Here is a 4,405-nt window from a genome sequence, read left to right as displayed (position 1 = left end):
TGCTAAAATTATTCTGAAAGATTGCCAGCAAAGTGCCAGAAGAACAAAACTTCTCGTTGCCCTCAATCTGACCATTGACTCAGAGTTCATTTCACCCTCTGGTACAAAGCGTGGACTTTTCTTTGGATGCCATATTCTGTCCTTGAACAGTGTCCCCGGGCTTTTCCAGGGGGAGGTGACGTCAGAATGGTTCAGCATAATAATCAAGATAGAGACTCAGCATTATTCCACCCGTCTGTGATACAGGTTGATTTATTGGCCTTCAGTTTGCCTCATATCTTTCAATTCAGAATTCTGTAATTCCCGCTGCAGCTCACATAAAAAGGAAGGAGCATGTATTACCATTCATATTTATTTATGACACAGTTCACGTACGAACTTTAGAACGCTAACACGTGGAATGTAATTTATTTTTGGTAAGCTTTTTATCGTGATTACTTGGCTAGACAGAGCACGCTCTCAGCTTCTGGCCTTTGATGACCAAGTGTAAACTCTTTTATTTAAAAGAGGCAAATATAGTTTCCCAAGTCAGGTGCATATGTGCATACTAAAGCAAAGAAATGCATGTCTGAATCAAAACTAAATACCTCCCCTGAGTCAACAGCTGCTGAAAACAATTAAATGCATTAATAGGTTGGAAATTAATAGGTTGGAAACCCATAGAAGCTTACAGGAAAAACACAGGCAAGGGATATGTGCCCAAATCCCCAGATGCAATCAGTATTTTGGTTGTTGTTCTAACAGAAAATATTTTTACCCTATTTCTTCTTCTTTTCCTCTATACTTTGATATCCAATGAAATACTTAGAAGCTTTGAAGCTTAAGTCATCAGCAGAACCCCAGGTAACACTTTACTAAATTAATAGGGCAGCTTACCCTCTTAGTTTTCCTTCCAAGCTTTCTGCAAACCACTGAATTCCTGGCAGTCTGTATGCCTTGCCAGAGTGGTCTTCCCAAATATAACAACTATCAACTTATTCTTAAATGAAAGCTGAATGCAAAAGCAGCTGGGAGAGTGCCAGTATGCTGTCTTGCTGCTCACTGGCTCAATCCAAGCCCCCAGAGACCCTCTAGATAGTAACACCATCTTTGGGGTGTTTTTAGAGAGCGTCAGTAGGCACACACGTGTACAATTTGTTCAAGAGTGCCAACTGGCACAGAAATGTGTTGCTTCATGCTTTCCCATGTACATTTCTTTAAAAAGTGACTACTAATATATATCAGAATGTATTTACCGTGTGTGTGTGTGTGTGTGTGTGTGTGACACACACTGACACACACAGCTATTAACAAAACAAAACAAAACAAAACAGAACCCCCCCCCGCCCAAATAAATGTCCCCAAGATACTTTTTGGCAATAATGGAAATAGCACAGTTGTGTTTGATGGATCTCAACGGATGTTTAAACAGGCTTTTACTCCAGAACTTCCAATATGAGGGATTTGGGTTTATAGAAAGAGACAATAAAATATTATTTTATAGTTTCTTCACCCATAAAGGATAATTGTGGCTTTGTTATCTATGAGATCAAAAAAAAAATGCTACCTCCCCACTAGTTTTACACTGGTGTTCTGATTCTTCCCTTCCCATGCAATTGGGCAACCAGAAAGAGCACTTGGTAGAATCAGTTTCAAGATTTAATTGATTACTTTGCATGCTCTACAGGCTTAAGACTGGGATGAAAATGGTACAGAAGAGACAGCATTTTTAAAATCAGCAAAGCTTTAAGTTACTTATGAAGCCAAGAGGTTGTGGTTGCTTCTACTTGAGTCTCACAAAAATGGAGGAGAAAGGGTGTTTTAAGTTCTGAAGTTCTCTCATTTTTAATTGAGGGTCAGATTCCTGAAATGACTACATTTTTATTTTACTAAATGGTAAATGTGTTTACAAAAAACAAAGCTTAGGCACAGAGTTTGGGGCAAAAAAAAAAAAAAGAGGGGGGGTTGATTTTGGAGAAAAGTTGATTCTACACAAGGGAGAAGTAAGTACCCTATGCACATAGGGACCAAATCATTTAGGAGAAAACCAGCATTTTGAAGTGTACATAAAAAGGTACTGGAAGCTAAGCTGGACTGGAGCAATGCATCCCTGGCAACCCACCCCCATCAGCAGGCAGGATGCCATGTTCTGCATGAGTTGCAACTTCTAGACAATCAAAGGCACATTAGACTAGTCTTAAGGTTACATAGACATGGAGGATGGTTGTCAGATCCAAATCTGAAAGGAAGGGTCCAGCTTCCTCACTGGAGTTGGTAAAAAGAAGAGAGCACTCTTAGTCACTACTGACACCTGAAGATCCAGGAAAGTGCTGCAGCAGGATCCAGGAGCATCCCAAGGCTGTGAACCAGACTGACAAAGGGAGACTGAGTTACAATGATAGATGCCCTTGTTCACCCCCCTGCAAATCGCTCATCCCTGTGAACCAGACTGACAAAGGGAGACTGAGTCACAATGATAGATGCCCTTGTTCACCCCCCGCAAATCGCTCATCTACCCCCACAGTCATGAGGTTTGCCAACCACCAACACTTGTCATATGGATCAGTGATGTGATGAGGCATGACTTGCCCCAGGTGAATCCATGCTGACTGTTTCTAACCACCTTCTCCTCCAAGTGCTTAGAAAGGGATTCCTTGAGGACCTGCTCCATGACTTTTGCAGGGACTGAGGTGAAGCTGACCAATTTGTAGTTCCCTGGATCCATTTTCTTCCCTTTCTTAAATATGGGCATTATATTTGCCCTTTTCCAGTTGTCCAGGACCTCTCCTAACTGCTCAGCGTCCTGCTCAAGCTGGCAAGCTGTGTGCAAGCCGCACTGCAGGCGGCGTACCAGCTACATTACTTAAGCACATCACAGTGTACATTTGTATGGCACTTGAGAGAAGCCAAGTCATAATCTTTGCAAGGGCTTTTTTTGTCCTTCAAAAAGCAAAGGTCTGATCCAATGCCTACTATTAGTCAATGGAAACATACTGTAACCAGCCATTTAATCAGACAGAAAAAGGACTGCTTATTATCCTTGTCAATGTTTTTACTTACATTAGGTTGTAAGTAGAACATGCTGGTTTTAGTATTTAGGCACTAGTTATTAAAAAAAAAAAAATCAAAGTCAAGTAAGTTCAGGTTAGTACTAGATAGCCAATAACAGAGGTGGGCTTGAAGTTATAATTTGATGCAGTTACCTGGCTTAGAGTGAGGTCATTCAAAGAGGTAAGCATGACAAGACGAGCCAAGGGAAAAGTGAGACAAGGCAATCAAAGCAGAGCCAAAGGCCAAAATATACACTGACACCAAGCTGTTTGGCACTCATAGATAAAGAGTTTGTGTAGAATACAAAAAATGGAAAAGAAACAAGGGTGCGTCCAGACGAGCCCGCACATGCCTTTTGCAGCATCTCAAACTCCTTTGAGATGCTGCAAGAGGCATGTGCAGGAATGAGAAAATGTTCCCCGCGCTGCAAATTAGCATCACGGGGGCAAAATTAGACCCCTGGATATCCAGGGGTCAAAAAAACCCATGGAGAAAAAAAGCAGGGCAAAGCATGGACCAGGACCATGCCCTGAGGCAACCAGAGGCTGGGTCCTCCACAGAGACACTCTGGTAGCAGTGAGAGCATCTCAATGGTTGGCCCTCGCCCTGGTGCCAGCTGCAGGGAGCTGGACCCAGGCTCCAGTGCAGGTAGGGGTGGGGGGTGTGGAGGGAAGGGGAGGGGACCATGCGGGGGACCCCACCAGCCCTACCTGCTCCCCTAGCCCCCTGGATCCCTGCCTTACCCAGTCCCATCCCCACAAGCCCCCAAACCTCCCCACTACTGCCTCCGCCCAACCCCTGTATCCCAGAAATTAAAAAAATAATAATAATACCCTGCACTCACCAGCAGTAGCAGCTGCTGTCTGGGTCACTGGGCCCCCACCCACCCCCTGCACAGCACAGCACAGCACAGGGCAGGATGACAGCTGCAGCAGCCCCAGCCCAGGCTCCACCGCCCCCCACTGCCCAGTGTTGCATGGGGGTGCTCTGCCAGGAGGTCCCAGAGCTCCCACAGCCCCTGCTAGTGCAGTGAGTAGAGGCTTTTTTTTTTCTTTCCTTTTCTTTTTTAAGTGCTGGAGACTCGGGTGGAGGGGCAGCCATCAGAGGGGCTGCAGGGGTGGGTGGTAGCTCCTGGGAGGGTCATTTGGCCCCTGGTGGGGAGCTTTAACCCCTGTGGGGGGGCAGCAAAACATACAGGTATTTAGAATTCATTTTATTATGATGACAGAGACACTGGGAGGCTTCCAAATTGCTTTAACACTGTAGATATTGTGCGGGCCAGGAGCAACCCGAGCCCTTTTCTGTGCTGCACGCGGGCTGTGGCCAGCAGCCCGGGCACGCCGGGTCGGAGAGGGAAGGCCATCGAGCTGGAATT

This window comes from Alligator sinensis, unplaced genomic scaffold (assembly GCF_000455745.1).
Source record: "Alligator sinensis unplaced genomic scaffold, ASM45574v1 scaffold300_1, whole genome shotgun sequence".
NCBI classification, from domain to species: Eukaryota; Metazoa; Chordata; order Crocodylia; family Alligatoridae; genus Alligator; species Alligator sinensis.
The sequence above is the reverse complement of the archived record's forward strand: the minus strand, read 5'-3'. Positions refer to the sequence as shown.